Genomic DNA, 23,821 nt, shown 5'->3' on the forward strand with positions numbered 1-23,821 from the left:
AATACCTGCTGAACTGATGTGCAAGTTTCGTTTACCGTTTCATGGTTGGAACAAATCTTGGTTGAAACTTAGGCCAGGCGATTTTATTCAGGTAAGTCATAAGAGCCTGAAAGCTATTATATACTGCTTCTACTTACTCTCTACCATTCACCTCGTTTCAGGCGTTTTATTTCAGTTAATGGCACACTATTTAATTCAGCTTCACTCAAAGTAGGATAAATGTTCACTTCTCTCACAACAAAGGATAAAAAAGACCCAGTATATATATGTCTGTCAGTGACGTTGAAATAATCTGCAATACCAACGGTTCACAGGTTTTACTAGCTGTATGCACAACTATGGACATCAACAGAGACCCATACCGTTACGATAAATAACAGGAAAGTGAACAATGATTTTTCACGATCCAGCAATATCATACCGTACCGTACTGAAATCCAACCTACTTTCCAGAGTATATATTTTGTAAAAGTTTCATTATTTTTCGATCAAATATGGAGCGATAATACTGTTCATACAATTTTTCTTATTCCTTCTAATACGAGAATGTCCTTTATTATATTTTATTGGTACTTACTTCAGACGATTAATTAAACTTTGGAGACTTCGAAAAACATGCATAAAGTAAAGCCTTCAGTAAAGCACAATGAGGACTGTTCAAGATATTACACACTACGGTTTCTCCCATTCACAGCCACAACGTTTATTTTTCATATTTCATTCGTGTTATTTCAAGACGATTATATTCAGCTTTGAGATTACTTTTTGAACTGGGGAGACTAGATACGGTCTTCTTTCCTGGACCTGACTAAATATCGCTAAATTACATCGTCTGGCAGTTCCATCAGAAAAGAATGATACTGTAGTGAAGGGGTTATACTTTTCACTACAGAAGTGTGTGTGTGTGTGTGTGTGTGTGTGTGTGTGTGTGTGTGTGTGTGTGTGTGTGTGTGTGTGTGTGTGTGTGTGTGTGTGTGTGTGTGTGTGTGTGTGTGTGTGTGTGTGTGTGTGTGTGTGTGTGTAAATTTGCATTGTTAGGACTCCATATTATAATTACAAATCATAACAGATAAACAGAGAGATAGACAGCTCTATGCGAGCCTGGGAATGGGAAATGATCTTGCAAGTTACACTGAGGAAAAGCTGACGACAGATTACGAAGTAGCCAGTCAGGAGATGATGCTGTTAGTTGTCAGCAATTCACCAGGTGAACAAAGCCTTGTTGACCATACACACACATACACACATACTCACGCACAGGCTTCTAGAACTTTCCAACCACAGGGAACACACGTGATACGACTCCTGTTTCACCAGAATTTAGGAAAGAGAGCTCAGAAGGAGAGAGGCCATAGAAGCGGCAGGGAGTGGAAAGAAAGGGCTTAGCAACTTGGAAGAGAGAGAGAGAGAGAGAGAGATAGCGGGACTCTATACTTCGCTCTGTGTGAGAGACTTGTTAATATTTCCAAGACAAATAAAAATAGTCCCATACTATTCTTTACCTTTCCTTGTCATTGAATGACAAATGGGAAAGAAGATTATCTACTTACAAAGCTACTCAAAGTATAACAACCGCTCGTCCACAAGTCTAATATATATAACTTCTCTACAAGTAACTACGAAGGAGTTACTAAGTCTTTTTATGACAGCATCTCTATGTATGTATGTTACCACAGATATTTCTCATTAATGTCCAATTCGATCTGAACCAAACGAGGCAAATATTAGTGCATCTGAGGGTGGAAAAATGAGATTGGCTTTAAGTGCATATCGATCAAAGGTCACAAGTCATGGGCTGAGATCAAAGGTCATGGAACGGTGCTATGTCAAGAGTGTCTGATCCAATTAACAAAAAACTGAACATGCATTGTGTATGGGGATGGAAAGATGTGATTCCGTTTCAGTGCATATCGATAAATGGGCAAGGTCATGGGTCAAGATCATCAGTAAAGGTCATGGAGCAAGGTCACAGGTCAATGTCTGGGCCAGGTCATGGAGCAAGGTCACAGGTCAATGTCTGGGCCAGGTCATGGAGCAAGGTCACAGGTCAATGTCTGGGCCAGGTCATGGAGCAAGGTCATAGGTCAGGGACAAAGTTCGGGCTGGTGTTACTCTTCTCTCTGAGCATCCCCGCTCGTTTTATATTTTATCTGTGCCATCAGTAGACGATTTTACTCAGTTTATGGGAGACTTCGAACTGGAGGGGTTAGACACGGACTAAATGCACCTCTCCACCACCAGAAGTCCTTCCTAGGCTGAGAGAAAAAAAATATTATACACTCTTTTCTGCGGCTCAGGGGTCGTTCTTAACATAAAATCGACTTAGCGTGGCCAGAATAAAAGACCTAATTAATCTATGGTAAATGAATTGAGAAAAAAAAAAATGTCATCGATGTGAGGGGGTTAAAAGTGGCCCATACTGTAGTGGTTAATTATTATACACTAACATACCTTCCCTAAGAATACCAAAAGGAAAAGTATGCTGAGAAAAAGAATACTGAGAACGGCTAAAATCCTGCATGTCGTGATACAAACTTTAAAGAGCTGGGAATAAAAATAGGTGTGTGACAGAAAGCCAGCGCAATAGTCGGCCCTTTCACGTCCTCTACTCGGCACTAAATTCCCCTCATACACTCTTTCCGCTCCCTTAGCCCAATTCTCTCCCCCTCCCCTCACTCACTCTCTCTCCTTCCCTCCTCTCTCCCCTTCCCTTGTTCTCTCTCTCCTCCCCTCCACTCTCCCTTTCCCTTTCCCTCACCTCTCTTCCCCTTCTTTCACTCTCCCTTTTCCTCACCTTTCTTCCCCTTCTTTCACCCTCCCTTTCCTCCTTCCTTCATTCTCCCCCTTCCCCTTTCCTTCATTTTCCCTCTTTCCCCTTTGCTACACTCTCATCTCCTTTTTCCCCTTGCTTCGCTCTCATCTCCCCCTTCTCCTTCCCTCTACTCAGTTCTTTCCCCAACTCTCCCCTCCCTTCACTCTCCCCTTTTCCCTTTCCCCTCCTTCTACTCTCCTCTTTCCTCACTCTCCCCTTTCCCTTTCCTCTATCCATCACTTCCCCCTCCCTCCCCATTCCCTTTCACCTCCCCTCCTCCTTGTTTACCCTTTTCCCCTTCCCTTCTCTCTCCCCTCCACTCTTCCGTACCACACTCTCCCCTCATCCTTCCCCTCTCACCCCACTCCCCCACCTTCCACACTCAGCCAATCCATCGAGAACTAACCTTTCAGTCAACCCCTACACGCGGGAATGGCGGTGCGGACGTCAAAGGGCGAACGAGTCCATATGGGGCCAATCAGCAGCAGACAAAAGAACTGAGGCGGCAAACTGCTACATCGCGGTCCACTGCCCTTGTTTGTTACTACACCCCCTACCTCCACTACCCACCCTTCCTTCTCCCCTTCCCCTACCTCCATCCACTACCCATCCTCCTCCTCTTCCCCTACTTCCGCTACCCATCCTCCTTCTCCCCTTCCCGTACCCCCACTATCCATCCCCTTTTTCCCCTTTCCCTACCTCCACTACCCATCCTTCTTCTCCCCTTCCCCTACCTCCACTACCCATCCTCCTTCTCCCCTTCCATACTTAAACTACCCATCCTCCTCCTTCCCTTCCCCTACCTCCACTACCCATCCTCCTTCTCCCCTTTCCCTACCCCACCCATCCTTCCTTCTCCCCTTCGTCCTCATTCTCCCCTCCCTTCTCTTCCCACTCCTCCTTCCCCAACCGTCCCTCCTCGTCTCCCTTTCCCACCCCTTCTCTTTTCCCTCTTCCTTTGGCACATACTCGTACACTGTGTGGGAGGAGAAGAAAAGTGATCCGATCTTCGTGCAGTTCGATCAAAGGTAAAGGTCACGGGTGAAGGTCAAAATTCAGGATGTGGCCTTACGAATTTAATGTTGCAATTCCCTGTCATGACTTAAATTTGTTTGCGTAAGACAAGCAACACATATGAAAAGATTCTACCTCATCTTTTCCAATAGTCTGTTTTTATCCCTCGGAACTAGTCTACGCTCGAAGATGTAAGTTGTGGTTTTATGAAATTCGATAAGCCATGGTGAAAGGACAAAAATGAGTCTCCTTGGTTACTGGTCAAAACAACCCACAGATCTGACGACACTTGGACTTCAAAGGTTAGAAATCTTAGTCAAGTGAAAATAAACCAACTGTTGAGGTGAATCCAAACGGAGGTAAAATATATATATATATATATATATATATATATATATATATATATATATATATAAAGGTGAATCCAAATACTGAAGTGAAATTAAACCAACTACAACGGTGAAAAGAAACCAATTTCCATCAAACTATGTAGGTGATACGAAAATAACTAAACAGGTAAATCCAACTATGAAAAGAAAATAACAGATAAAGGCAACTATAAAAGGAAAATAACTAAACGGGTAAATCCACTATGAAAAGAAAATAACAGGTAAAGGCAACTATGAAAGGAAAATAACTAAACAGGTAAATCCAACTACTGAAAGGAGAAGCTAACTACGGAGGTGAAAACAGACCAAATCTAGTCTTCCCTTCTTTGTACTGTACTTCCAGCCACCCAAATCACACTAACGACATGCAGTTCACCATAAATGTTTGTCAGTCGAAGCCCACCTGTTAGTTTCTGCCAACCCACTCGTCCTTGACACAAACTTGGTCGACACATTAGACAGCTCCGAGGAATTGTATTTTGATCAAACACACGCAACTCAACTCGCTCCTGTGTTTGTGGAGGACTTCGACCCTCAAACTTGCAACCGCCATTCACCACTAGTTTGGGTGAGTGTACTGCACAATTCACACACACACACACACACACACACACACGCACACACACACAAGCACACACACGCACACACACACACACACATGCATAAGCCTCTCTCAAACACACAGCTGCAGACACATGAACGCACACAAAAGAAATGTGCAAATGCTCTCTCTCTCTCTCTCTCTCTCTCTCTCACACACACACACACACACACACACACACACACACACACACACACTGTCCTGCTGCACTCTATAACACTTCAAACATGATCATTTCACGACTCACTGGAAATAAGTCAGTATTTCCTTTCTTTTACCCGGTACCATTGCTTTCTGTGATGTGACTATTTACTTCCTGCTGTTAGACTGTATTATTCGGCTTAGGAGAGGCAGAATCGAACGGGAGCCTTCAACTCTCTTCAGTACAAGTCTTTATCCTGGGTCTATAAAATCGTTCACACACACACACAAAAAAAAAAAAAAAAAAAAAGTGCCAGGCTGAAAAAACAACCTTCCAATATGATTACTTTCTATTCGTTTTCCTTCTTTTTTTCTTTCTTCTTTTTTTACAACTACCATACTATTTCACTTAGCAAAGAACAGGTTAAGCGACACTGGAGGGATTAGATACACCACAGATCAACCCCTTCACTAATAAGGATCCCCTCAAAGATGAATAAAATCGTCTGGAGGAGGCCATAATAAACAAAACCAACGAATCCTCGCAGTGATGTGGTCAGGCCCCTTGAATCCAAAGCCTTTATTATCATTGTATTCAAGTTACCACCAAACAATTTTTATATAACTTTGGATTCACCTCTTCCTGTGAGGGGGGGGGGGTATAATAAAGGCTACATCTGAAAATCCGTTTGAAAAAAAATCACTAAAAAATCGTCGGGTGGAAGGAAGATAAACCCACAAAACAGACACCAAATCGTCAGGTTGAAACAAAAATAAACCACACCAAGAGGTCAACGTGGAGAAATGGCAGAGGCAGTGATTACCTACGTGAAATGAGACTAGTGAAATGAGCGCCGAAACGAAATGAGGATTCTTGTCAATCACCACACAGGCTCACGTTCAATAATCGCCAGTCTTCAGGTGAGTTTCAAGGTGTTCTAGCTTACCTGCCTGACCATCGGCCTGACTACCGGTTCAAAATCCCGCCGGTGTAACATTAAAGGTCATTACCATCGCAAAGAAACAACGAAACAGAAACAAGTGTAAAAAAAAATAACTTAAAATACAGACAAAACATGGGTGTGAAAATTAAACATAACAATAAAGAAACAGATAAAAACAAGGGCGTAAAAATAAATGACAAAGTAAACAGATAACACAGAAAGATATAAAAGTGAAAAAATTATAAAGCTCCTCCGTACAAGTCACACATTTCAACGATAAAATTACCCACAAAACAACTATATAGAACTGAATAAGAAAACCTGCTTGATCACCCCTCGAGAAGGTGGCTCCTCCCATCATGCACCTCCCCTCACCATCTCGCAAAGGATTTATTTAAGTCAGTTCGAAGTCTCTCTCGTAAAATCGTCTGGTGGTGGTGAGAATGAACTACAACGATAAGCAGTACACAGTTTATACCCACGATAAGATCTGCGGTGTTCTGAGCCCCTATTCTCGTCGGTTAAGAAAGCTCCCTAACACCTCTTCTCAGGCGATATATTTCGTTTATTACACCTCACTGTCTCTTGTGTGTTATAAAAATCTAATATCGCAACACAGAAATATATTAACCAGCAATATCCAAAGAATAAATCGCTAGGGAAGAGGTGAGAGTGAGCTCCGTAACGTGAGGTGAGAGGAAACCCTAACAAATCTTCACACCTGTTCAATAAATACACACATAAAATTGAGGGTTTGCACACATCATCGTCCTCTACGGCTTAATTGTGCGCCTCTTTGAATGGCTATTAGGGAGACGGCTAGGACGGGGACAGCTAGGACGGGGCAGGTAGGATATAGACAGCTGGGATGGGGACTGCTAGGACGAAGACGGCTGGGATGGGGACTGCTAGGACGAAGACGGCTGGGACGGGGACACCTAGGACAGAACAGCAAGGGATTTGAAATGGTAGAGGATGTATATATCGGCAACAGATTATTATTTTTAGGGGAAAATTTATATTTCTGATGACCTATGACCCACATCGATCCGTCATACTAGCATCTGGCCACCTCAGCCCGATTTTACTGATTTGCAAAACTCTTCATTTATGCAGTAAAATAAATCTCAAAATAAAAGACGATATCAATGCAACAACTTAATACTCGATTAAATAGCACTTGCAACAGTGGTCCATTCTTTTTTTCTTGGTCGGGGCTATTCAGTCGGATGGAGAGAGAAAACATATATTTTTCCTGCTTCATGAAACTACTACTAAACCAGTAGAAAAATGGAGGCAAAAATGTAAACATCATAAAATACGATAAACGTCAAGGGAAGCGGAAAATGATGCAGGGTAGACACTGTTATCGCTAACTGAGCCTTTCAACAAACAAGAATTCGTCATGTAAGAGGCAAAGAGAGAGAGAAATATACGGACAACCCTGAATACTGCTTTCTGGACTGTTGCCTCTCGATTTGTTTTCCATGAGTATCAGCCAGAACGCCAAACAACAGATCAACCTCTCTAAAGTCAAGATCCAAAGAGTTGTACTGCGGCAAACCAAACAGCAGAGCACAAAGCAAACAAGCGAGGATCACCGCAGCGGGAATCTGGGCCACAACGAAACAAGGAATCCAGTGCAGCCGCAAGGGCTGAGAAAACACTTGAACACAGTAAACAAGTAAACAATGTAAGTAAACAAGGCGCACCTCCACTAGGCAAGGACTGAAGAACCACTGCAACAACCAGAGCCAATTAACTCTCAGGCTCCTATGACTCAATCACCTGAATAAAATCGCTTGGAGTCACCTGAAATGCAATGCTAGAGTTCTTCCAGGAGTGAGAGGGTTACTTGTGGTTGTATTAACCCTCTAAATCTTCTATGGCTCATTCTTAGCTAACAAAAATCGTCTTAAGTTACCTGGCATACACTAACCTTCTTAAGATGAGAGATAAGGAGGGTTAATGGCGAGAGATTTACTTCAAAGGATACTACTACTCATGCTCAGTTACTTAAAATAATTTGGAGTCTCAGGAAATTGAATGTCAGAGTTCCTCCGATCACTGAGGGAGGAAAAATGATGACTGTATTTAACTTTCTCAGGCCTTATGACTCACTCTTAGCTGATGCAAATCTCTAACGCAAGCTGGACATAACACAAATGTTCTTTCAACACTGCAAGGGTTAAGTATGACAACAAAGGGATCGTCACAACAGAAACAAGCATGCAAAAAAAGATTCAACCCAACCTGAATTAGAGCTGCTCAGCCCTTTCACTACAATGAAATGTGGTTGGTGGCGGCGCCAGTTATCCACTCACTCGATTTAGTGATTCTGCACTGAGTGACAAACCTTATGGTTTCCTGTAAACCAGCATACAACTGACGTTGCGTGGTAACCATATAACCAACTAACGAGGTTGTGCGGAGTCTACTCTGGTGCGCTCATAACTGGATGGAGACGCAAAAGCGACATCCATTTAGGAACCAAACTTCCACACTTTCCCGTGCCTCGCTGTGGAGAGGCGCTGTCTATCGCGATGGAATATCGATTCACTGCACAGGATGGCCTTGAAGGGAAGATCGCTTGCCTGCGATTGTTGTATCTGATTGATCGCACATTCAGGGGTTGATTTATTAATAATAATCATTATCATCATCATCATCATCATTATTATCATACAATGACTTCGATTTTCATTTTTTATTCCTCTAGATGATTTTAGCTTATATATATAGAGAGACAGATAGATAGATAGATAGATATAGATATACAGATAGATACATATATAGATATAGACAGATATATATAGATAGATAGACATGGAGCCTCTGTGGTACAGTGGTAGTGTGTGCGTTTCGTACACGGGTGAGCCAGGGTTCGCGCCCCGCCAGCGTAAAAAACTTTAGAAGTGTACATCCGGCCACGTGCTGCATTGGCGTACACAAGGGGTGCTGTGGTTGAACCAGTGTCGCTTACTATAAAGTATGCTTGCACCCAGTCGGCTTGCACGGGCCGATTACACTTGGTTCACAGACTACACACACATCCAAAGCCATTCCAACACAACAATTACACTTACAAGCACTTCTCACCCTACATACAATCTCTACCAGACAGCCTAAGCCACTTGGTAGAAATACATTGGCTGTATCGACCCGACTTCGGTCGGGATAGGTCGGTCCTGCAGTGGATACTCAAACGGCTGATGATGATGATGATGATGATATATATATATATATATATATATATATATATATATATATATATATATATATATATATATCATCAGCCATAATTAGTCCACTGCTGAACAAAGCCCTCCTCCAACCTTTTCCAAGAATTTCTTGACTGAGCCAATCTTTGCCACGTTTTCCCTGCAAATTTCTCTATCTCATCTCTCCATCTCCTGTCTGGCCTTTTCCTGCTACGCTTACATTCTCTTGGTGTCCAGTCCGTCAGCCTCTTATTCCATCGGTTATCCCTTATCCTTGCCAAATGGCCTACCCACCTCCATTTCTGTTCTTTTATAACTTCTATAATATCTTTGACTTTAGTCTGCTCTCTCACCCAAGTTGATCTTTTCCTGTCTCTTAAAGATATTCCCAACATTAACCTTTCCATTGCTCTCTGAGAACGGATTAATTTATTTTCCATCGATTATGTCAGTTTCCATGTCTCACAACCATACGTCATAGCTGGAATTATACATTCGTTATATACTTTTCGTTTCATACAAACTGGCAAGCTACTTTTCATAATGTCTCTATGTTTACCGAAAGCTTTCCATCCAATTGTAATGCGTCTTTTTATTTCGCTATCATGATCTTTCGTTAATTTTAGTATTTGTCCCAAAAAGTTGTACTCCTTAACTTCTTCAAGAATTTCATCGTTTATTCTGATAACGCTCTTTGGTGTTTGTGGATTAAACATTATTTTTACTTCGGTTCATCTTCAGTCCTACTTTCAGACTTTCTCTGTTCAGGTCATTTAACATTTCTTGCAATGCCTCCGCTGTTTCTGAGATTAGGACAATGTCCTCTGCAAATCTTAAATGGTTTAGCTTTTCTCCATCAATATTCACTCCTTTGTTTTCATAGTCTAGCTTTCTGAAAATACTTTCCAAGCATGCTGTAAATAATTTTGGTGAAATTGTATCTCCCTGACGCACGCCCTTCTCAATCTTAATTTTTTCTGAGTCCTTATGTAATTGAACTGTAGCAGTTCCCTCTTTATATACTGTATGTTTTCGAGCAGGTTTACAATGTTCTCATTCACTCCTTGTTCTCGCAATGAATTTATAACTGCTATGTGCTCCACTGAGTCGAAAGCCTTTTCATAATAAACAAAACCTATGCAAGGTGGTTTATTATATTCTGCAGTTTTCTCAATTAGCTGGTTCACTTTATGTAGATGATCAATGGTCGAATACCCGCTTCGGAATCCTGCCTGGTCACGAGGTTGGTTCTCCTCCAAAATTGTTGCTATTCTGTTCGTAAGGACTTTAGTGAAGAGTTTGTAAATGACTGATAATAAGCTAATGGGTCGATAGTTACTAAGATCTTTTGAGTCACCTTTTTTGTTGAGTAAAATAACTATTGCATTACACCATGTTTTAGGAATTTTCTTGTTTTATACAGTAGGTAAATAAGTAAGCAAGCCTATTTTGTACTTCTACTCCGGCATCCAACAGTAAATCTCTTACTATTCCATCTTCTCCCGGAGCCTTCCCTCTTCTCATATTTTTAAGTCAATTATTTACTTCGTCTGGTGTTACCTCAGGTATTTCACTTGTGTCAACTGAAAAGTTAGCTATTGGTACTACAGTCTTTGATGCATACAGTTCTTTGTAAAATTCTTCAACTCTCTTCACCATCTTATCTCTGCATTTAATGATTTCATTATATATATATATATATATATATATATATATATATATATATATATATATATATATATATATATATATATAATGTGGTAGGTAGGGACGCCCATCATCCACTCACTCAATGTACTGTTGAGTGATGCCATATGAGCTCTACACTGAGTGACAAGCCAAATGGTTTCCTGTACCCAGGAAACCATTTACTACGCTGGGTGGTAACCATATAACCGGGGTTTCTGGCAGGGTTAAGTGTCCCCCAGATTCCCCTATCCAAAATCACTTAATCATGGCAGTCGCTTCAGAGAGCCTCGGAGGGCCCAATACCTGCCCAGGGCCCCAGCCAAATGGGCAGACTCGCGTGGCCATGTGGAATGTGAGAGGTGTGAATGAGGAGAGCAAGAGGGTGGAAGTGGTGAATGTGTTCAAGAGTGCGAGATATGCTGTGATGGCATTGTGTGAAAGGAAGATGAAAGAGTGTGAAGTGTTGTAGTGGGAGGGTGTGAAATGTGTAAGATAGGGAATGAATGGGTGAGGAAGATGTAAGGGAGGAGTTGCTTTGTTGATGAATGAGGTGTGGCAGAGTGGATTGAGAGACTACAAACGTGTCAGCTCGAGGTGTATGTATGTCAAGTTCAAGTTTGAGAAGGTGAAAGTGGCGGTGATTGTAGCTTATGCACCGTGTGAGGACAGGAGACAGGTTTTGGAATGAGTCGGGTGAAGTAGAGGGAGAAATGCCCAGGAGCTATAAAGTGATCGTGATGGGGGATATGAACGGAAGAGTAGGCACTGGTCCTGAGGATGACATAATGGGTTGTTATGGAGTACCAGGAGAAAATGATAATGGGAATCGACTAAAGGAAATGTGTCAGGAGAGGAGGTTGTGCATTTGTAATTCGTGTTTCAAACACAAAGATGCACATAAATATTCGTGGTATAGAGGAAACGGGGATCGTGCTGAAAGAAGCCTGATTGATTACTTGCTCGTAGAGAGGTCGATGATGGGAATGGTTGTTGATACGAGGGCTGTGAGAGGACGATGTGGAAGTCTGTCAGATCATATGATTGTGGTATGCAAGATCAAGCTGAGAGGAGTGAGGTGGATCAAGAGAGAGAAGAGCAGTCAAGGTGAAAAACTGAAGTTGAGAGGCTGAGGATCAAAGAACTGGCAGATGAGTACAGGACCAAAGTAAAGGACGAGTTAGAATCAATGAACTGGAATGAATTGGATCTGGACAGCCTGTGGAATGCACATAAGGATTGCTTAGTTAGGAATGCTAAAGAGGTGTGTGGTGTGGCAAGAGTATCAACAAAAAAGAAGGGTAGGGCATGGTGGGATGAGGAGGTTAAGAGAGCCTTGGAGGAAAAGTGGTTACAAGATAGGGGATCATTTGAAATAAGAACTGAGTATATCAAGAGCAAGAAGCACGTAATGAGACTAGTGAAGAGGAAAAAGAAGGAGGTAAATGATGATCTGGGAAGAAAAATGAATGTGAACTACTCTGAAAATAGGAAGTTATTCTGGAAAGAAGTGCGGAAATGTAGATGTGATGGCGGAAAGAAATGTGATAGTGTGAAGGATGCAGGTGGTAGGTTACTAACCCATGGAGATGAAGTAAGGACCAGATGGAAAGAATATTTTGAAAGCCTGATGAATGGGAATAGTGAGAGCAGAGCGGCAGTAAACATGATTGGTTTTGGGGGTGTGCAGAGAAGGAATGCAGTGCCAGGAGACGTGACACTCGCACAGGTGAAGAGCGCTGTGAAACGGCTGAAAAATGGGAAAGCAGCTGGGGTTGATGAAGTGTATGCAAAGCTGCTTAAATGTAGTGGAGAGAGTGGAATGAAGTGCTTGTTGGAGATGTGTAAGAAGGCATCGATGAGTGAAACTGTGCCTTCAGAGTGGAAAAAGGCTGTGATTGTACCCTTGGACAAAAATAAAGGTGAGCGAAGTGAGTGCAAGAATTATCGTGGCATAAGTTTACTGAGTGTGGTAGGGGAGGTATATAGAAGAATTATTATAAAGAAAGTAAGGGAGATATCAGAAGTCTTAGTGAGTGATGAACAGGGTGGCTTTAGGAGTGGCAGAGGATGTGTGGATCAAGTATTTGCAGTGAGACAGATAGCACAGAAGGCTTGTGAGATGGACCATAAGGTGCTTATGGCATTCATGGATCTGGAAAAAGCGTACCACAAAGTAGACAGAGAGGGATTGTGGAATGTTTTGCGCATGTATGGTGTAGATGCTAAGCTGCTAGGTGCTGTCAAGGGTTTTTATGATGATAGCGAAGCATGTGTAAGAGTTAAAGGGCATCTAAGAGATCGGTGTGAGCGTGCGACAAGGCTGTGTGATGTCCCCATGATTGTTCAATATATACATGGATAGGGTGATGAGAGAAGTAAAAACACAAGTAATGGAGAGAGGGATGGCATTGGTAATGAATGGTGATAGATGAAATATCTCAAATTTGTTGTATGCTGACGATGCAGTACTGCTTGAAAGTACCGGACAAGAACTTGGTAGGCTAGTGCAGAGTTCTGTTGATGTCTGTGAGCGTCGTGCCTTGAAAGTAAATGCAGAGAAAAGTGATGGTTATTGAGAGAGAAGGTGACTCCCAGTGTGATGTCACAGTGAATGGAGAGAGACTGGAATTGGTGATAGAGTTCAAATACTTGGTTACAGTGATAGAAATGAGAGGAAAATGTGCAAAAGAAGTGGAAAGTAGAGTGACACAAGGAAGAAAAGTAGCTGGTGCAATGAAGGCCTTGATAAGAAACAGAGGCTTGAGTGTTGCAGCTGCACGAGGCTTACATGAGGGAGTGTTAGTGCCAACTCTAACATATGGGTGTGAGACTATGGTGTGGCATGAAAATGAAAAGTCAAGAGTAAGAGCAGTGGACATGGGACTGCTAAGGAATGTATGTGGAGTACAGAGGGTGGACAGCATACGAAATAATGTGATACGTGAAAGGTGTGGAGTGAGGAAGTCGGTGGACACCAGAATCGAAGAGAGTGTCCTGAGATGGTATGGTCATGTGGAAAGAATGGATAACAATAGTGGGGTGAAAAAGGTATACCTGAGAGAATTTGAAGGAGGGAGGAGGCGAGGTAGGCCAAGGAGAAGGTGGAGAGATATGGTGGATGAGTGTGTGAGGAAGAGAGGTTTGGAAGTCGGTGAGGCTAAGGAACTGACAAGAGATCGAGTTGGCTGGATGAGTGTTGTGAGAAGTGTATGATCAGGGATTTTGGCACCCCTTGTGAGCATGGCAGCGTCCGGATTGAGTCAATCGGATACGTTTGAATGAAGCTGCAGAATGTGGTGAAAGTTTTTGGCGTATCTGGTTGAGCCAGGATTCCGGGGGCTTGAATGATGAGTGAATGGAAGTGTGGCCTATTTGGATTGGGCAAGTTTGTGCTGTCTGGACATTGCTACTCTTCACCCTGCCCTTGGGTGGCAAAGGAGGTCCGGATGATGATTATATATATATATATATATACACAAGCGAATACGCCACCTCGAGAGGTTTACCTTCAAATAAGTTCTCTTAATGCTTACCAGGAAACAGTGGAGCCATTATTCATGCTTACTTTCAAAGTTTAAGGCCGCGTCCATCGTCAGATCTGCTGTCTTCGTCACCTGCCAAAGGAAATGGCCAAGTTTGCTCTAATTTATTCAAGGCCGATGAAGGTCAGTGAGGTGGCCACTGAAGCAGCAATATTTCTATTCTAAGCTACTGGAAATTTCGAAACGCCTCTTACTTGGCGATTTATTCTGCATATTGCACTTCAGTGTTCTCCTTTATGTTGCTGGTGCAAACTATGTTCGTATAAAAACGATACAAGTAGCATACACGAGAATGTTTAGGTGTATATACGCCGAATATTTCATTAAGGCTAACGAGGCGCTACAAAGCTTCCTATATCACCTAGAATACGGCCGCCTTCCCCGTCCTCTTGCCCCTCACCAACACAGTTCACTTATCAGAAGCCAACACTTGCTACTTAACAAGTATCCTTCACTTATTCTGGTCCGTTTAATTTTCCTGACGATGATGCTTCACCTCCTCTGAAGCTGACAGACTGACAGCAAAGCACGAAAGGTAATGCTGCAGATCTTCACCACTTCCCTGTAACACAACTTTTAGTGCCACTGTCAATCTCGAATCACCCAATCACGGTTCTGGATTCAATTAGTGGGCGTGACTCAGTTTTGCCAACTTAAAATAACTGGACTATAGCTCAGCATCTAACATGGGGTCGTGACTCAGCTTGTCAACTTAAAATAACTGGACTATACCAGATTATGAGTAATTCAGTGATTATCAGGCACGTCTTTTCGATCCCAAACGCCTTTTAGACAGCTGACTGTAAATTGTAGTTAAACTGAAAGGTCGATTTGTTAGTAACCAAGGAGACTCAACCTTACCCCATAACTATTGGTGAATTTCTTGTAATCATAAACAGTATCCATTATAGTATTGGCCCAGTTCCGTTAAGTAAAAACAATCCAACTCAGAGCACAAAACATTCGATGAGAAGAGCATAACCAGAAAGTCATATCCCAACTTGTGACGAAATTACTGTTTTTTATGAAGGATGGAGGGCAAGGTAGACGAGACAAGGGCAAGGACTGTATTCTCACACGTTTAGGAATCTTTTTAGCACCTTAATAATTACCAGCATACGGATGAAACGGGAAAACGTTTGCTGGACCTCATCCTTGGGCTCCTCCTTTTTGTATGCATTACTAATAAAAATAAAAATAAAACAATAATAATAATAATAATAATAATAATAATAATAATAATATCCCAAACACCTCCCGGACTAAAATTACACTAGCTACACCTCCAAAATTTATAATGTAGGTACAACATTAATCCCGTGACACAACTTTCTATCCGACTCAATTTGATTATCATTAATTTGCATAATATAGTTTCTGCGCTGACGTTGCTAAAAATATACCTTCATTATCAGGAAGCCCATCTCTCTCTCTCTCTCTCTCTCTCTCTCTCTCTCTCTCTCTCTCTCTCTCATGATGCGGCTGTAATCAGCCTGGAATTACTCTGTCCATGTGCTTGTTTATGGTCATGGAGGATCCGCGGTGCCTCAGTGGTCAACGCTTTCGCATTCTGTACCCTGAAGATGGGTTCAAATCCAGCGGAGGCGGGCAATAAATTCTTTGCAACGAATTACCGGTACCTGCTTTCTATTTATATGTACTCTCTCTCTCTCTCTCTCACACACACACACACAACTTCGACCTTCATATTAACTTCTCATTACAAACACCTACAATATTTTGCACCTGGCTAACATGAGGATAGGTATAATCTGGTTATTACTCTTCCTCCAAGATAAATATGACAGTGTTCCAAAGAAGATTCTGATACGCGGATTCTTTTTCTTCTTCTTCTTACTACTACTACGGTACTACTATTACTACTACCACTATTATTATCATTATTTTTTTTTTCAAGAAAGCGGTGCGATTAAGTAAACGATTAGGAGAGTGGTGACCATTTTTTAGTTTACACTGTCTCAAAATTATACCAAAGCCTGAAAATATCTAGCTCAATCAACCACCAATAATCACGAGTAGGTCAAAATACCATACGAGGAAAGGAACCACTGACATCGACTCTACTTCATAACACGAACTCCACTTTCTGACAAAATCCAGTACCTCAATTTCTGACAAATCCGGTAACTTAACAACACGAACTCGAATTTCTTGACAAAATACAAAAACTTCATAACACGAACTCCAATTTCTGACAAAACCCAATAACTTCATAAAACAAACTCCAATTTCTAGACGAAACCTAATGATATCCTGCCTGACTAAGCAACAATCAAAAGGGTTGTCGCCTCCCTTGTGTGCCGTGAAATCTATTCTTGTGCCCTAAATGAACAAGTGACTGTCAGGTCCACGTCAATCTGAAGTCGGAGTCACACACTTAAGACGCAAACTGTCCGATCGAAAGAGTAGGAGGACGGGCCGCCAGTCTACAGTATTACGCTCTAGGCAGCCAATTTGACATACGAGGCTCTCACTGTCAGGGCTAAACACAGGGTACAAGACAGTAAATGAGTGTCTGGTACATGGCATTATCACACAAGCTGCCCTTTCAAATTTAATACCGGCCTATACGATTGGAATTTTTTTACTCATAATGTTAGTGTTATGTGGCCCTCACCGTCCACTGGCCTACGTCAAAGAGAACATCATTTACGAGCTAGAGTTTAACGGAGGAACTATCTAAATGAAGGTACCTGTCTAGAGTTGGCTCTTATACATACAGTTAGTGTCTGCATTGTGATCAGAAGTTCATCCCTTTACCCAGGTGACGTATTTTTAAAGTTTATTCTTGCTTTTCCTATCAATTTTATTCAGCTTAGGGAAGGACTCACTGCTGGATGGGTTAATGAAGGCTTTATCAGACTTTTTTTTTTTAATTCTTACGTCGTTCTATCGATTTAACTGAGGACAGGACTAGTGTTTAGGGGTTAATATAAGCTTTAATTACATCTGAATGAAGTAATGAAGACTTTATCAGTGACTAATTAATTCTCACTTCTTCGTATTGAAATAATTTAAGGATTCTAGTGCTCAAGGGCTTAATGAAGACTATCTACCTCCGAGAGTTGGAAAAGTCTCCCTTACTCCAAATAAAAGCATGGGATTCTCAGGCTGTCGGGGTCAACATGTGTTGGTGGCAGTGTGGACGCCCCAAGCAAACCTCATCCCCTTCCTTTGTGCTCTTTTTGTCCTCGCTCTCTTGCCGCTGCCTACATTTTCTTTTCTCCCTTCCCCTTCACCCCGATTGTCTTAGTTCAGCTTATTCCTGGTATCTCCACACGATTATAATTAAAACTCTCAGGCTTCTATGACACACCTACCCCATATATTCTACTGCCCTCTTCCTCCTGCCGCTGTCAATATTTTTTCAATCTGTATTTCCTTTTGTATCTCCTTTTTGTTAATATCTGCTACCTTTGCTTGATTTTACACACAGGCTCTTATAACCTTTTTAATTTATTTATTTCCTTATCTTTGGCTCGCTCCCTACTAAGGCTGTGATTTATTTTCCCCTCTCCATAGGGTATTCTCCTCTTCTCATCTCCCTTCCCTGTATCACTCTTCGCTTTCCCTCACGCTGCGTAAACCCTTGAAATTCACAGCATTTTCTTTTTTAATTCTTGGTTTCGCGACACGATTTTCTTATTAAGCTTGCAGCAAACCACTTGCACTGTCTGCCTGTTTTCATCTGACGGAACTGGGCCACACCCACACCGTGAATATAAGTTATGGTTAAATGAAATCTGATGAGTTTAGTTATGAGGTAGGAATGAGTGTCCCTGGTTATCAGCCAAATTTATCTTCCAACCTGACTACACCTGGCCATCAACTACGCTGAAAGAGGGTTGTAGATCTGTCATGTAAAAAAATAAAATAAATAAATAAAAATAAGAATGGAGTTAGCACCAGTTTAATTTCCAGCAATCCCTTTATCACACATCTTTTTTTTTTTTTTCTCTCAACCAGACCTCTCAGACTTAGGTGATTATTTTACCTTTTAAATCCCCATGAAGACCATTACACCACTGTACTTAAGCCAAAAGATATTATTAGCCTGGCTGGAGATTTTGATGTAAGGTTAAATGCTCGTAAATCAGGCCTGGACTGCTGTATCTTCTAGTCATGAGGAGTTATGAGGAGGATTATGATGGTTTTAATTTTTGAAGATCAAATTTTTGCTGGCGCTCATGGTGACTGATGGATATTTAGGCTATGCAGATAGATAGATACAGACCGACGCCGACAGACTGATAGACAGATAGATAGATGGATAGATACACATAAGTTGATAAAAGTTGATGATGAATGATGAGATGAACGATGGACGACGACAAGAAGAAGGGAAAAAGAAAAGAAAGGAAGAAACGAAGACAAACACAGGAAGAAACGAAGAAAAACACAGGAAGAAATGAAGAGGAAAGGAAGAAAAGAAAAAAGTAGAAACAAGAAGACGAAGAAGAAAAAGACAGATAAATACTTAAATATATACATAATAAACAAACAAATGGATAAAGCAGGACCGGTACAGATATACAGAGAGTCGAAGTGAGAGCTAAAGACGGACAGATACAGAGGCACAGTACATAAAAGAATTAACACCAAGATGGGAGACAACCACCCACTTGGCCAGGAATTCTTTACCCCGTCACTGACCTTGACCTCTGACCCCTAATTTCAATACCTACGCTCGACCCACATACGGTTAGCTGATCAAAAAAAAAAAAGTTCAAGGTTTTCAAAGGTTGTGGTAAGTATAGGCAGGCAGGAAAGGACAGACAGACAGACAGACAGACAGACAGACAGACAGACACACACACACACATCATCATCACCACCAAACACACAAACCCTCCACTCACACAATCCCCACACAGACACATCCCTCCCACACACACACATCCCTCCCACACACACACAACCCCCCCACACACACACTATCCCCACACACACAACCCTCCCAAACACCCAACCCACACACACACAGACAAAACCTCCAACACACACAACCAAAAACATAACCCCCCCACCACAACGCTAGCCACAATAACATCCTTTATAGTAGCCTACTACTGAAAACTCCCAAGCTGCAAATGCCCAACCAGGGAACTTCATTTTCTGAGCCAACTTTATCCCCTCAGTGCTGCGATTTGGGCAAGAGATTTCAAGTTGGGCTAAAGCAGTGTGTATGAGTGACCGCTTGTGGGGAGGGAGAATGAGGCAACGTTGTACCCTTGGAAGCAACTTGGGAATATGAGTGAGCCAAGTTTGTGCTGTGTCGGGGAGAAATAGTGACTGATGATGATGATAGACTGTAGGTGATGATGATGGTAAGAATAGTGACTGTAGGTGAGTGACTGATGATGATGACGATAGACTGTAGGTGATGATGATAATGGTGAGGATAGTGACTGTAGGTGATGATGATGATGATGGTGAGGACTTTGACTGTAGGCGATGACGATGATGATGATGTGTCGAAATAATAGGACAGAGAGTTTAGTTCATTTTGTTTGTTTGTTATGATGGAAAAGTTATATAAATTTTTGCTGCATCGTGGAAAACTAACCTAAGTTTTTGTTGTACTGAGGAAAAAGGTGAGATTGAAGTTGATGTATCAAGGCAAGATGGCATTTTTTTTTTTTTTTTTTTAATAATCTTTTTGTTGCAGAAAATAGTACTGTAATCGATATTTTTTCTTCTGTACGGAGGAGAAATTGTACACCTGTCTTATAAGTTGTTGTTCAATAGAAAATAAGATCTAGGTCAACGTATTGAGGAAATTCTGTACCGGACTCTAATTTTCTGTTTCATAAAAGTTCTCGGAAAAAAAATAAAAATAAAAAAAAAATAATTTGGTTTTACGCCAGGTATCCCTGAAGGGCTAAGGCGTTGCCCCTGGGTAGAGGACTTTTGGAATGGAGCGTGTAGCATTTTATGACCGGATGCCCTTCCTGATGTCTACCAATGACCCTTGGGTGGATTCGATCCTCCGACCCTTCGATCAGAGCGGAGCGCTCTAACCCACTGAGCCACGGCTGCTACACTAAGGTAATCTAAATTTGTTGTATCGATGAATGTAACACAACCAAGACATACTTCATTTGTGTTTCTAAGCCAACGTCCTGTCCTGAAGGGTTTGATGAAGGCTACACAAATCCCCTTCAGTTGGAAAAGTCTCTCCTAAGCTCAATAAAATCGTCTGGTGGCAAAAACAGAACATCAAAGGCACTGAACTGAAGAGGTTAATGAAACACTCTTTTATATATCGGCAAAGCTCCCTGGCTGCTACAAGTCCAGATCAAATGCAAATTATCTATTATCCCGGCACAAAGCTTTGACTCCGCAGACAAGATTAAAAAAAAAAAAAAAACTTATTACTGGACAAAAGCAGATGCATATTTAATCAACCAATTTCGGAAATAATTGGCTTGATATCCGAGGCGGGACAAAAGAGATATTAAGCCTCGCCCGATATAAAAGCTCCAGCCGAATTATACCGCCGGTGGTGAATTGGTTAGCATGTCAAGCTCGGAACTGGAGGAACCCGAGTTCGATTCTCAACAGCTAGTCTGTTTACTCCCTGTCACTGTTTGCCCAGACGTACACGGGAGGCCATGAAACAACGCCTAGTGCGGATCATATTCTTGGAGGTTAATACGACTTGAGGGGGAAAAAAAAAAAAAAGCCTGCCTGCAATAATATCTCGCCTGCAGTCGACAGGTACCGTACATGGCCACGCATTCCACGAGAGTTGCTTACACCACTTATTTCTAGAAGTACCGATAATGCTTAACCTATCCAACACATTCATGGATGACAATAATTCAATCTATTTTTACTCATTCCAGTTTAGCCTACTCCTCTCAGAGTGAAGGTTATAATCTTATCTCTAGCCCCTTCAGTTATAAATGCCTCTCGAATGCTGACTAAAATACCATGGAGGTAGCAAGAAAAATTCAACTTTCATAAACCTCTCTGAGCATAAGTCTGCACTGCACTGCCCATCCGTACTGTTTCCACTCACACAGCTATCAAACGCTTCAAAATTCGCGGTCAAATGAGTGACTATTACACCGAAAAAACGAAGAAAACATATTTCCTTAACAGAGCTAATCGTCACATGATGGGGGAAACTCTAGTACTCTATTTTAGCTAACGGCAGACGATTACAGTCAGCTGAGAATAAGTGAAAGGAGTCTGGTAATACTTTCACCACCAACCCCAATATAATCGGGGCAACTCTAGATTCCATCAAGCGCCAAACGATTTTACTTTACCGAATGAGTCATAGGAGTTTGAGTGTTAATGATATGGAAATTATAGTTAGTTTACTCTCAACAGACAGGAAATTTCTTCATATAAAAAACTGAGCTGTTACCGGATACTGGGAGTAAAATTTGTAACCTCAGAAAAAAATGTATGACTGTAGTATTAGATTATTCGGCCTTAAATAACATGTCTATCTATCAACCTACTATAGCCGCATGGGGTGGCCACAAACAAATCGTCTCCACGTCGCCCTGTCCCCTGCCATTACGTTGCCCTTCCCCCAGCTCACACTCCCTCTCTCATGTACCTCTCCACTCCATCCCTCCATCTCATCTTCGGTCTCCCCCTTCTCCCCTCCACATCATTAACATACTCTCCTCGTTAGTCTCTCACTCTCCACCCTCTCCACATGGCCAAATAGCAGGTAACAGGCTAAAGAGGGAAGCAAATCTACCAGGTATGACCAAACTTGCTATAATTTTTCTCTCTCGAAATGCACTGGATCACTTATAAGCACTTACCCTTATGCAAAATGTACTGAATTGCATCTCACAATATAAAATACATAACGTCCTCGGTTTGAAAGGGTTTACTGTGTGGAAGCTACGTAAGTTAATGTGACACCCACTACGTATTATTACTCATAATTCCACAGCTTTTGACAAGTAGTGTACATCCCACCGCTAGTGTTTTGGGGTAATTTGGGGTTAAGTAGGCTAATTTTGCGGCTGTATTTGTTGTCATAGTTGCATTTATATCCCTACGCCGAGGTGGTACGTGGCAGCGACCATCATTCACTCACTTGATGTAGGGCTGCCTACTGTTACCTTCACTTTTATCATTCTTTTTCTGTGACTGTCCTCCTCTCTTCCCATTTCTTCTATCTTTCCTGCCACTTTTATTCCTCTTCTTCCCACTTCAGGTGGCTCTACAATGTGTGATAAGCCTAATGGTTTCCTGCAGCCCGTGAAACCATTTACAAAGCTGGGTGGTAACCATGTAACCAAATTACAGGATGATGGTACTATGCCGTCCCTGTTAAATGTGTGGAGAGACGCAAATGCGGCATCCATCCTGGAAAGTAAATCTCCACACTCTGCCCAGCGCCCCACTGTGGCAAAACGTTGTCAGCTGAATGGGAACATTGGTTCTCCGCACGTGACAGCCCTGCAAAGGGGGATGCTTGCCTGTGGTTGATGGGTCTACTCACCTAGACAGACCAGGGCTACTCAATAACTCTACGCCATTTCATTAATCTTATCTGAACTTTAACAGCCTAACCTACCATAAATGATCTAACCTAATCTAGCCTAACCTCACCTATACTATAGTCTGACAAATCTAAACGTAGGGTTTTGGTGGAGTCAGCCCCTCCCTGCACTGTTGCCACGTTTCCGAGCTGACCTCTCCATCAGCGATGACCTTGACACTGTTTCCCTCTTGTGATCTCCGTTTTTCTAATACCCCCTATACCCCTGCCACCAACACCCCCTATACCCCTACCCCCAACAACACCCCCATCAACAACACCCGCTATACCTCCACCACCAACACCTCCTATAAATATAGACCCCCACCATCAACACCTGTATAATAATTAGCCGTTGATAATTGCTATGCTATTTTATTGAGAGCATACGGAAATGTAACCTACCGTACCGTAACTGCTTGACTCTCTCTCTCTCTCTCTCTCTCTCCTCCTCCTCCTCCCAGGTGCATTGGGAAACATTCTACCCTATTGCTCAAACTCCCTAATCTTACAATCCCATCTGTCTTAATCCTTCCCACTGCCTTCGTTCCTAAATCCCTTAATTGATCTATTTTTAACCTAAGTGTCTCCACACCTTTTAAACCATTTACCTCTCTGTCACTATTCTCCACCATATGTATCAACTTGTATTATATTGTGTATAGAACTTTCATACTGTATGCTGTACTACTGTATAATGTATAAGAATACCCACTGTTTAGTGGAAATAAAGTTTTATTATTATTATTATTATTTCTCTCTCTCTCTCTCTCTCTCTCTCTCTCTCTCTCTCTCTCTCCCATAGCGTACACACAAACATGTGTCGCGTGAGTGCTGCCACCCCAGAGCTGTTTGATATATTTATTTTAATTATGAAAGGATCGCCTCTTCCCACTTTTATTCCTTCAAATTTTCTTGCAATTATACTT

This window comes from Coenobita brevimanus, chromosome 46 (assembly GCF_032717465.1).
Source record: "Coenobita brevimanus isolate Jiangsu-jjx chromosome 46, ASM3271746v2, whole genome shotgun sequence".
Taxonomy (NCBI): Eukaryota; Metazoa; Arthropoda; class Malacostraca; order Decapoda; family Coenobitidae; genus Coenobita; species Coenobita brevimanus.